Genomic DNA, 13846 nt, shown 5'->3' with positions numbered 1-13846 from the left:
TCAGAAAAATGTAGAAAAACCAGATTTTGAATAAAATATAGGGTATTCTATTTAAAAAAAACCTAACTTTGGTTTGGCACCGTGTTATGGATGACCCTGTATATTTCTGACTAATTTTAAAATGTGTACATTAAAGGTAACTATAACTTTTATTAACAACTTTTTTTCATATATTGTATAATAACAGATATATTGGACTTTGTCACAGAAGTTGATCACCCTGTATAATGCTTGCCCCCACCCCAATCAAAATTTCAAATGACGCTCCTGATTTTAGGATAATTATTATTGATTTTCTACAGTAGCTGAATAAAGTAGGCTGTGCAAGTTATATTTTTAGGTTATGTTGGGTTTCGAACGTTAATTTCAGTTTGTAAATACATTACCAATGAAATGAAATTAATTCCGAAAAAATTATACATGACTTTAAGCTGCAAACTATAACTATAGTATTCAGATTTAAAGCAAAAAATGGAGCGCTTAGTACAAATAGTTCATATTAGTTCGTCTACTCGTTTTATTTAATTTAATTTTATTAGATATTATATTATTATTATATATTATACAAATTTAAAATATTCTAAATTCTAATTGAATTTATTTACTATTAGGAAATGTTTGAAAATATTTAATAAACCCTCAGTTTTAATTACAAGGTAATAAGGATATTCTGAAACTGGTTTCATATATTATAATGAGATATGATGAATTAGAAGTATCTAAACACTTAAACACGGAAGAGTGATTTAGGAAGAACAACATTCATAATTTTAAATGTACCTAGAGCGTATCCTTGATTTTAAAAACTAAGTGTCCATTTGAGACAAAATAGTATCGCGACTGCACTCAAAAATGTATATGGGTCTGAGAGAACTCTCCGATAGAAGTTGTGACTCGTCGCCGAGACTGCGCTTGTGACAAGTGGACATGCTTATATCTGTACTCAAGATTAAGTCTCCAGTCTTGTGTCCCTGCCAGAAGAGCTGGGACTAGTCTCAGGTTGGTGTTTAATAAAAAGTAAATATTGACTTGCTAAAAAACGAGTGCGCGGCATTGAACCAATGATGAAATTTTGCAATTAATTTCTCTTTACGAATAAAAAGAATTCTTATGAAATGTCAACTACAAGTTATACAGAAATTGCGAGAAAAAAAAAAAGAGTTTATATGATGAGTTTGCATGAAAATTTAACAATTGTGCAAATAAAGTTACACAATTTAAATTTATATTCTCGTAAATCAGGTGTTTTACTAAATCTAAAAGCAGTCCGAAGTAGACAGCAAACACTCGAATAAAACTTTTGAATTGCTGTTCATCCTTAAACCGCAACTCATTTACGAGAGCTCAACCGGTTCTTAAGTCAATTCGATGATCCGACCATTTTCTCATCCAACAGTTCTTATTTTTTTCATTTTTTTTCGTTTTTGCACAATCTTATACGTAATCAATTATAAAAGTTAGTACCTGATGTTAATCCCTGTTGAAAAATGAATATATATGTATACGCGCTAAGAAGTCACACAGTAGACTGTTTTGTCTCTCTAGTCGACATGGAATTGTCTTGGTCTCGAGACTAAAGTCACTAACGAGTCTCCCATACCGATCTCGAGACCGCAACTGATCTCAAATAGACAACACCTTGAGGCTAATCTCGAGATTTTTTGTCGAGATTTTATCTCAAGTGGACAATTAGTTTTATAGTTTCTTAAGATGCATGCGTGTATTGATGATTTGGCAGTAATAAAAAAGTAATATAGTAATAAAATAATAGAAATAAAAATATATATTTATATGAAAAGTACCAAGAAATGTATAAATGCTCTTAGAAAGACCTAGAAATATATGGCTTACATATTTTAAAATATATTTAAAATGAACACAATAAAAACAATATTTACGTCTAAATACTGTTTCGTCTACCTGTAGGCACCATCAACCCTTAACAATTAAGTACAATTTCCATTAGCCTGCGTTTCTATCCTCCTTACATCATCAAGTTTGCTTGGTGGAAAACGTATAAAAACTATAACTACAATACTCAATCCATATTAACTAGCGTTTTGTACTTGGTGTGGACGAAGATTGTTTTTCGAAAATACAGTGATGAGCGTGCTAATAACCGGCAAAATAGCGCAAAAGACGGAAAACGTAATACATTGCGAACAAAAAGAGATGAAACTAGTGGAGATGGAAATGATCGTTATAAACGTATAAATTAACATTACATTACATAATTTCCCACCTTTAGACGTATCAGAGGAGTATGACAACTGTCACTGTGACAGTAAAATTTTATAAAATACTAATGTCACAGAGGTCTAAAGGTGGGAAACTATGTAATGTAATGTTAATTTATATGTTTTTAACGATCATTTCCACCTAGACTAGTTTCATCTCTTTGTGTTTCGCAATGTATTATGTTTTCCATCTTTTGCGCTATTTTGCCGGATATTAGCGCGCTCATCACTGTATATGTTCATATTATAATTTTAAGGGAGGAAGAAACGATTTTGGCCAATTAAGAGTTTAATAATTATACGAGTATAGTAAAAATTAACGCACTTTTCAGATTTTTATTTGTTTATACAGACTGTTTAGATTTAAATTAGATATATACCCTATAAACGGCAACACTGCGCCTCTACAGGAGACGTAAACATTAGCATTAGTTGCCAACGGCGTGGAGTATCGATTTCACCAGCAAATTTCACATATTTGGTTTAGTTCTTGAATATATTCTTGGACAATCGTTACTTGCATAATCGCTTAAATTATTCATTAATTTAATTAATAGATTTTTTTCACTAACTATGTATTCAGTTATTACATAGAATAATTTATACACTATGCAATAAACACTAATAATCGAGACCAGATAAAATGGATAAAGCAATTTTAATAACATACTGTAACAAACTATCGGGACGAGTAGATAAATTTTAAACATCTAACAATTAAAATACAATTATTATAGTATACAGCAATGTTGCCGATTTTTAGCGCTTCCTTCAGTGTCTTATATCTAATCAAAAACTAAGTAGTCACTACTTCCCTTTAGTTGTTAATTCGTTTTATTATTAAATATGGAGGATCAATGATATTTAGTTTCACAGGCCCTTACGAAAAATAATACGATCCATAATAGGAAGACAAATTGTTTATTGCTCTGAAATTGAGTTCCAATGGAGTATTCTTTAGTTAATCACAACCTATATTAAACAACATTCAAACTAAGGGATAATTTGAAATATTCGCTATGCGTACGATGGCAGAGGCATCTTGTGATCAGTCTGCGAAGTTGAACTGCAGGACAGTCTATAGAGAATTTAAATGGCAATATATTTCAAGTTCCGACTAATTAAAATTTTCAAATATGTATTTCAATAGTGGTTTTACCACTATTGAAATTTTAAAATATATTTAAAGGATACAATATTCAAGATTCAATATTCAAACGTTAAAAGATACAAGTCGCTTATATTATACACAATACACAGTGCCAAGTGCAAATGTACGTTAGTGAACTGAGTGTTTGTGATTTATTTATTTATTCGCCAATGCTAATTGGTAGTTTCAACTATGTATGTATACTGTTTTGTGAAATAAGGATTTTATTATACATGTGATATTAAAAAGTGAAGAATTTTATTTTGAACACTATCTTCCTGCTTTGAATAAAAAGCAAATGGGGACATGTCAATTTACTGGTCAAAATATTTTGAACCACATGTAATATTACATTATTAAAACAATATTTTTATTTAGCTTAATGCCTCGACAACTAATGGCCATTGGCATGGTACTACAGTTGAGTTCGCCATCAGATCATAGTGTTGAAAGACAGGGAGAAGCGTACTTTTGAAGTGTGTAAAATGTTAAAGATTATAGTGTAATGTATGTGTTGAGTACATGTCTTGTTACTTAGTAAAGTCGACTTCATTTTCTTTACAAAGAGACGCTAATTGTATTCGAACGTCTGAAGTCCTTAGGTGAGTCCGATCCCACAAGGTAAAACAATATTAAAAGGTGGAAAAATTAAGTCTGTTTTTTTAAACGTTCAAACTTATAGGATTCTTTAATTAAATGTACTTAGACATGTCATAAAAAATGAGATAATGTATAATAATTTTAAGCACGTTCAAACGTAACTAGACATGTGATACAAAATGTGGTGCCTAGTGTATAATAAATTTAAGCACGTTTGAAGATAGGTATAGTACTTTTAATAAATGTAATTATATTTTTCACCCAATTTATGTGCCATAAGTCAAAAGATTAATAAAAAATAATTTAAATATCTGAAAATATAACTTATAACGGTTAAGTGATTTTGTCAATATATTGAATAAATAAAGTTATTAAAAATGTGCCTTTACTATTTCTACCCATATTTGGGCAAAATGGAATGAAACAAACAATATTACCCATATTTTTATTAATATTATAATGTATTAATAAATTGTCCCGCAGTCAAACTTTTCGTTATATCCACTACTGGTGCTTAACTCACCCTACAATCGGGTACGTGGGTTCGTGCACATAGCGAATAAAACCTCAGTAGGTAATACTAAAGCGGTCTGATCAGTTCACAGCCTCGCCCAAAGGTCGTAACAGATAGGGCTTTTCGTTGCTTCCCCTTTGTTTCGGGCACTTGTCATGTGTCATATAATACGTTCATGTGATACATGACAAGTGCCCGAAACAAATTACAAGCGATGAAAAGCCCTATTGGTACAACTGGTGATGAAAAAATCTAGTATCGATCAATGATAACATTTTTACTACAAGAAGGTTATAATTGTACCCCGTGAATAAATGGAAAGCCGAATTAAAATGTGCTCATGAAAGTGTCAAAAATGATCTATCATCGACAGAGTGCACTCTATGCTTTAGAACTTCTTATCCTTAAAGTGTAATCTCCACTTCGTAACTTTCGAAGGCAGAGCTTTAAAGTGTTGTTTAGAGCTGCAACCATACCATTCTCTTAAGTTTTTCAGCCAAGATTTTTTCTTTCTCTTATCGACCTTTCAACTTCTTTTCATTTCTTCTTAACACTTCAACTCCATAGTATTGGGACCGCGCAAGTTCAGAAAAGCGACATCTTGTTTGATAGCTCGGCAACATTTTTAGCACTTTTAATTATATTAGCCAATTATATTAGTCCTGGTTACTGGATAATTGTCAGGGCCATAGCCCAAAAAAGAAAAAGTAAAATTGAAGTTATGGTATTAAAGGTAAACATTGTTCTACAAGCAAAATACCATTAATTAAATTCACTTTAATAATTGCATATCATATCAATATTGTGTAGGGACATATAATTTTTACAATTTATAACATATCATTTGCGAAATCCCATTTTCTTCAATGACAGTACTAACAGTAGGTACGAAATATACGTCAATTTGACAATTTCAATTAACAATATGAATTATTTAAGAAATATATGTTAAGAAAGTTGCAAGATTAGTCCGCTATACGCGCACGATCGTTTCTCGTATCCCCTCCATGTACTTGCACACAGCGAATACGACTGTAGGAGTATTTTTACGCTTAGGTACTGTCAAATTTCTGCTAAAGAGAACCTTTCTCATTTTTATAAAATTGGAATGTGATTCTTCAATTTTAACTTTTATTTAGACCATGTAGTCGATATTTTCTGTTGTCAGTGTTTCCAGGTACATTATTTCTTTACTCTTTCGAACTGCTGGCCTCTTACGTTGATATTTATTTGTTTTCAGATCTCATTGCATGAATAACATCTGTTACTATAGTAATCTCGACTTGTACGCCTTCGCTTAAACTGTTCATAGAGGAATATCCTTACCTTTGATCTCGAAGTAATTCCTCTATGAATTCTTTACATAGCCGTAATTTTTATTCTGTTTCCACAATATTGTTTCCCTCTCTGTCTAGCACTATGTTTTAGTTATTCCGTATTCCTATGCAAGTTAGTTGTGAATTTTTTAAATATATCATATTTATTTGTTTTGCACATTATGTATTTCCTTAGGTTTATTTGAATAATGGACAGGAATAGCTCAGGCGGTAGAATGTCTGACTTCCACTCAGGTAGGCCGGGGATCGAATTCCAGTGCCGGCAAGAACATCTAGACATTTTTAAAATATCTCAAGGCCCCAGGTCGACTCAGCCTGAATACAATGAGTAGGTACCTTGGGTAAAACCAGGGGTAATAATATAGACCAGGGCGCATCTGTAAAAATATTAGTACATTTGGACGTTGAGAGGTGACTCAAATTTTTTTGCAGAAATTGCTTGAAAATAACTCAAATAATAATATTTGAGTTATCCTCCCTCTCAAAAAGGTCCGGAACATTGTTTAAATAATCAAAATGTCAAAAAATGAAGGAAAAATTCGATTTTTTTCTTCGTTTTTTGATTATAACTTTAAAAGTATTCATTTTAGAGAAAAGTTGTACTGACGTAAAAGTTGCGTAATTAAATTTCCTACAATATAGAATTGATTAAAAATTTAAAAAAATAGTCACCCTTATTGCAAAATAGCAATAATTGCGAAAAAACCATACAAAAACAAGTATTCGCATTTTACGTTTGTCAACCATTTATGCTACACTTAGGACTTTCATATTTCACCCAGAAAAACTTTATGATACAGTAAAACAATAATGTAAATTTCATTAAGATCGGTTTAATACATTTTGCAAAATAAATTTTGCAATCCAGCTTTCGCAAAAAAAATTCATTTTTTCAAAATGTTACAGGACTGAAAATAAAGCAGATAGCAAGTTGAATTTTTTTTTGCTTATAGAAGTGTACTGTACCTTTCATTTGCAATTTGCAAAACTAAAATCAATTAACCATCACGGCGTCAGGAATTTTTTTAAATAAACATTAATTATTGGTGCTACACGCAGGACAGCGGATAGTCATATTTCGATATAAATAAATATGTTTATTGCAAAATAAAAACACATACTCTATCCTTTGAAATAACACTTTTTTTAGCAAAAACTTATTTGTTCATATATTTTAACTTTGTTTAAACAATATTTCACAAACAATAATAAAATTAGTTTGATTTTATAAGAAAGATTTAGTAAGAAAATAATATATTAGATAAAGATTCGAAGAAATTTTGGTGGAAATCAACTTGTGTGAATCAAACACCGCTGTCCTGCGCGTAGCACCAAAAATTAATGTTTATTTAAAAAAATTCCTGGCGCGCCGTGGTAATTAATCGATTTTAATTTTGCTTATTGGAACTGAAAGATACAGTACACTTCTATAAGCAAAAAAAAATTCAACTTGCTATCTGCTTTATTTTCAGTCCTGCAACATTAAAAAAAATGAATTTTTTTTTGCGAATGCTGGATTGAAAAATTTATTTTGCAAAATCTATTAAACCGATCTTAAGGAAATTTACAGTGTTGTTTCACTATATCATTAAGTTTTTCTGGGTAAAATATGAAGGTTCTAAGTGTAGCATAAATGGTTGAAAAACGTAAAATGCGAATACATACTTGTTTTTGTATGGTTTTTTTCGCAATTATTGCTATTTTGCAACAAGGGTGACTATTATTTAAATTTTTAACTAATTCTATATTGTAAGAAATTTAATTACGCAACTTTTATGTCAGTACAACTTTTCTGAGAAATAAATAGTTTTAAAATTATAATCAAAAAACCAATAAAAAAATCGAATTTTTCCTTCATATTTTGACATTTTGATTATTTAAACAATGTTCCGGACCATTTTGAGTGGGAGGATAACTCACAATATTATTATTTGAGTTATTTTCAAGCAATTTCTGCAAAAAAATTTGAGTCACCTCTCAACGTCCATCTCAAAACAGATGCGCCCTGGACTAACAGGCGGTTGAAGCATAGCGCTGGCCCTGTTACCTTCCTTGTATACTGTAGGCTCTAGAGATAGCGGACTAATCTGCTATAATCCCAAAGCCGCGTAAGCGGCATAAAACGGGAGATCATATTTGAATACATAATACGATTATTTTGCCCTTCTTATTATTCTTTTTATTATACTTTGTACCTGTGGACATAGAATATTGCTGTTATTCTTGAACTTTCTTCTTTGATTCATTATCTTTAAAACATATCTGTCAACCACCAACCAGTCTTCTTCCTTGTGCTGTTTTAAAAATCTTAATAGACTGTCATCGATGCCTTGTTTCAGTTGTTCCGTTTCTTCCTACTTTAACTTGTTTTTTGGATTGTGGACTATCGGCGTTTAAAAATACGTAATATTGTTAATGCTTTAAAAACGATATACCTACTATAACGAACGTGTTGATCATATCTTGCACCATTAATTGGACATGACAAAACTTTGTGCAAGATAGACGTATGCTCACTTCGGATTACGGGTCTAGGACGCTTCATCGTTGTCAGTTCATCGCAGCTCTTTCGATGCCGCCAATTCATCGCCGGTCTATTTATCGCCGGTCTATTTATCGCCGGTCTATTCATCGCCGGCCGATTCATCGCCGGCCGATTCATCGCCAGTCAGTTAACCGCTAAGTGATTTATTTCCGAATTTCCGACCAATTTTCGACAGTTACATTTATTTTTTGTATTAATTAGGAATTCTAGAAAATGGCCTAATATAACTTAACCTAACACTACACAAATTTAAACATGTATTAAATTTCTACAAAGGCCATTTAACACTAGAAATTTAGTACTACCTATTTAGTATAAAATTTAGGGAAGTAGAACAAGAACAGTAAATAATATAATAATATTTTTTATCTTTTTAATTGTCATAAGTTTGAACTGAATTTAACGTCGTGTCGTGTCATCTCACATAATACAAAATCAACTGACTAACTGGCGATGAATCGGCGGCATCGAAAAGGCAGCGATGAACCGGCGGCGATGAAACGTTCCATTCCGTCGGATTACATACACATTCGTGAGACATTTTCCGAAAAGTATTTGGCGCGATTCTTTGCGTTGATAATTTGAAATGCATGAAACATTAATTCACTACAAATGTTGAATGGGTTGCATATGTGAGTTCATTTAAAATGAAGTAAACAAACACAGACTTACTCACAATCATTTACTTTACTTCGACAAAATGATTGTGAGTAACGCCCGGTTTCATAATCAACTTAAAGTGAACATTAACTAAAGTTCACTTTAACGTTGACATTTACTCATATGAATTGCATTGGTAAAGGTACCAACTTAAAACTTAAAGTCCACTTTAACTGATTATGAAACCGAGCGTAAGTCGAAGTAAATTGAATGATTGTAAGTAAGTCTGTGTTTCTTTACTTCATTTGATTCACTACAATTTTTATGTGACCCACAAAAGTGTTTTATTAGCAATGGAAAAATTAAGGAATCTACACTATTAGATCTGGAACATCTAATCTATTCTATTCCTCAGATTTGGAACACTTCTCGATGAAATATCTTGATATGAGAAAAGATCATGTTGAAAAATAAACTTATGTGAAAGCATAACTTACCGTTTTCACTATCAGGCCAAGTACTTTTCAGACTACCTATGTATTTTAATAGAAAGTACTTTGATCAAAACTTAATTATTTTTTAGACCACTCTGTAGTTTTATCGTTGTGAAAGTGCATTAATTTTTACAAATAACAAATAAATAAAATAAAAAACATACTTTTAGATTACGAACTGTATATCGTACGGGATCATATTTGCATATTTTGCGGGATTTGACAATGTTGAAGACCTCAAGCTCTTCTACTATTTCTCTTTATTGTCCTTAATAAGCCAGGTGTGGCTTATTATGCTACTACATCTCGCCACTTAACTCGCTGACATTAAAATTTAAACAGTAATTACGAAAACGCGTTAGAAAGTTTCAGATTATTAAAGTGTATTTTAGAATTATTAGTTTATATTGCATCGTTAGCTACTTAGGGCTTTATGACGTACCTTACGAGCCTCTTTCTTTACGAGTAGTACATGACCATTTATCATAAAAAGGGGTCTTATTATTCATTTTAATTAGTGGATTATAAACATTAATCACATTTATGAAGAATAGTTTATCTTTATTTCTATATTTATTTTATATATAGAGATATTTAATAAATGTCTAACCAAACAAGAAAATATTCCAGAAGATTGGAGTTTGGCATGCATAAGCCCTATCCACAAAAAAGGAGACAAGAAGAAATGTAAAAATTGCAGAGGTATAAGCGTTATTAGCTCACTGGGAAGGTTGTACGGTCGATTGATAAAAGAACGAATCGAAAACCAATATGAGGAAATAGAAGATCAAAGTGGATTCCGTGCTGGCAGATCTTGTGTTGATAATATTATACTTGTACTTCAACAAATTATAGAGAAAATAACAGCCAGAAACATTTACCGACTTATTTAGTGTTCGTTGACTTAGAGAAGGCCTATGATACAGTAGCCTTAAAAATATCGTCTGAAATATTGACGAAGGCAGGCCTAAGTGATACATACATCAACGCTATAGCCAACATGTACATAAATGCAAAGAAGTGCCGTTAAAATAGAAAATAAAATTTCAGACGCATTTCATGTCACAAAAGGCTTAAGACAAGGATATTCTTTGTCCCCAACTCTATTCAAAATCTATATTCACAACGCATTAAACAAATGGAGGAGAAAATGCATAGGAATGGGAATAGAACTTGAAAACAAGTAAATAATAAATCTTTTCTTTGCACACGATCAAGTGATTATGGCAAATGATGAGGAAGACATGGATTATATGATTCGAAAGTTAACCGAAGTATACGAAAATTGGGGACTCTCAATCAATATAAACAAAACAGAATATCTTAGAATACAGGACCAAGAAAGAGACTCACAACTCTCGATTAGGGATATGTTCCGTTGGTGGTTTACGGAAACAATTAAATGAAATTAAAATAAGTGTAAGACAACGAACAATAATATATTTATTTATTTTTGGTTAAAAAGGCGTGCTTATATCTCGTAAGAGGGTTTGTTATTCTTTGCGGGACGAGGGTTTGTGTCAGACTGCCTGTGGATGAACTAAAAACATTAGTTTTACATTTCTGTGGTTTTTAAAGAAGTTGAAGAATGATTTATTGACATAAGGAGGCTGGCCCGTTATCGTCCCGTAATCTATTATGGAATTTGCGTTTCCCATACATAAACTGAACAGGCCATCAAAATCTGGTGTTTTAAAAGGTGAGAAGGCATTTTATCTGTATACTGATATATTTCGTTTCTTAAAATTTAACAGGCCCTTTATGCATATGGTTTGTGAATTTTAAAATGGGACGTATTATTTCATTTTGAAAAAGTTATTAAAAGTTAAAATTAGCAAAATAGTAATTGAAGCGTGTCGCCACAGATATAAAAAAATGCTAAAAATTTAAACACCTACGGACAGTCATAGCGAAGGAAGGAACATCGAAATGGGACATCCAGTGGAAAATACATGGCCGAAATGTGGTACAAACACTAAACTCGTTACTTTGGTCTCCTAAAATTAGTTTACAAACCAAAATGACAATCTACAAGTCGGTTGTAGAACCAATTTTGCGTACGGGTCTGAATGTTGACAAATGACGATGAAAAGAAGAAAAAACTGGAAGTAGTAGAAATAAACTATCTAAGAAGAGCGTGTCGGATATTCAGTCTTGATCACATCCCAAATTAAGAAATAAGAAGAAGAACAGGAAGGATTTACGATACCGTAGATATAATATAATTTAAACAGCCGTTATGGTACGGGCATGAAATGCGAATGAATGATGAACAATGGCCAAAACAGGTCTTAAACTATATTCCATGGAATAGAAGAAAGAGGAGAAGACCAGCATTTGAATGAAGGTCAAAAGTTCTCTGCGTCTCTCTTCCCATTCTGTGTAACACCAATTCATTCATAATATGATCGGTCCAAGGTATTTTCAAAATTCTCCTGAAAAGCCACATCTCAAAAGCTTCTAGAGCGTCTATTAAATACTGGATGTCAAAAATGACCTAGTAGCAAAAAAATAATTGAAAAGAAAATGCTATAGGTAATTAGCTTTACAAATTCTGAAAGATGGCGTAAGAGGTATGTACCAGACCACTGGTCTTACATTACAAAGCTAAGACTTCACTGACGTTTTATTGCTAATAATGAACGATATCTGCAGCAAACTTAATTCAACCTATTCTTGCCACTAAAAGCATTGTGAAGAATAAAAATAAAATGACTTGCAGTTCTTTTATTTTATCTGACAATTCAGGCAACAAACCGAATTCTCTTTACTTTCGACATCACATTAATAAGTAACGATCTCGATAAAATACAACTTGAAATACAGTTGGATTAGAGGTAAAAACATCTCACCTGGAGCTATCACAAATACTTCTTCTCTTCCGTTCATTGGCGGATTGAAACCTCTATAGAAGGTTGCCACTCCTTTTGTACGGTCGGCCGATACTTCTACCGATTGGTGATTTATCTCGTGCTATTTTGACCACACGTGTCTCCCCATTCTGGTTATGTGGTTGTTCCATTCTTTTTTTCTCTTTAGTGTCCATTCGTTTATACACTGTACGTTACATTTTCTTCTGTCTTCACTCCCCTTTCGATCTCTCAGCGTATTTCCTGTAATTCTTCTCAGTACTCTCATTTCTGTCGTTTCTAATAATATTTGTGTTGTGGCTGTATCGGGTCTTGTTTCTAATGCATACCTATGTCATTATTGGTTTTACACTGGCTTTATAAATTCTTGACTTCATCTCGAGTGTTAATATGTCGGTTTCGCCATATGTTATTAAAGCACCCTGCCAGTCTATTTGCTTTATAATGCACAAATACTAACATGACTGATTATTTTCTTTAGAATGCCGCTTCATCATTCAGCTTCTATGGTCCACTACTGGACACAAACCTCCCACATCTTTTCTGTTTAACTTTGTTAAAGATTCTGGCTCTCTTAGTTCATATACAAACACCAATTCCATTTTTTCCGTTGATGAGTTGGTTACATACTAAATTTATCATGCCCTTTTGCACGTTTATATTTAAACCAACGTTTTCTGTTATTTTCATGAGTTGTTGAATCATCTCTCTTGGCATCCCTAGCTCTTCGGCTCTTATGTATATATTCATCGGTGAAACCTAAATTGTTTAAATTTTCGCCGTCTATCTTTATTCTATTTCTTTTCCAGTCTAGTTTTTTCAGTGGATGTTCCAGTATCATACTGAATAGTTTACATTACATGATACTAGACGTTTCTCTCTCTCTCTCTCTCTCTCTCTCTCTCTCTCTCTCATTTCTATTTTTATATTCCTATCTGGCATCTGGCATCAAATAGTACAAAACAGAAAAGAGTGGAGAACTGATGAGAAGGCCTTACTAAACAGGCTAAAGAAGATGATACATTCTTAATTTTGTTATTATGGATAAGTTTATTAATTCTCATGTCTTTTTAGAAGTCAGATATTAGACAACAAACAAAATTCACACTTAAAATCAATGATTTAATTTAAACTTTTTTTCAACTGTGCAGATAATCAACTAATCTTATAGATGGAGAGGCAGCGCTGAAAAATCTCTTTGAATTTACTAAAGCTAAATGTTTCACAGTTGATTACTGTGACTCTGTAGAGAAACATACTGCGGTCATTCAAGCGAAACGTAGAACAGGGTTACTGAGAGGGTATCAAAGTTGCTTTCCTACGAAGGTAATCAAATCCATTTACTAATGCTGAAAATCAGTACACACATTCTAAATTGAATATAAATAAAATTAATTATAGTCGGTCAGCTGTATGACGGGACAGAGCCGGTCGGTCGGCCCCAATGAATGTACAGGGTTATTCACTATATTTTGATCCCCTTGTAAACTGCTTTATTT

The sequence above is a fragment of the Diabrotica virgifera genome, chromosome 1, assembly GCF_917563875.1.
Source record: "Diabrotica virgifera virgifera chromosome 1, PGI_DIABVI_V3a".
NCBI classification, from domain to species: domain Eukaryota; kingdom Metazoa; phylum Arthropoda; class Insecta; order Coleoptera; family Chrysomelidae; genus Diabrotica; species Diabrotica virgifera.
This window is presented reverse-complemented; position numbering follows the sequence as displayed.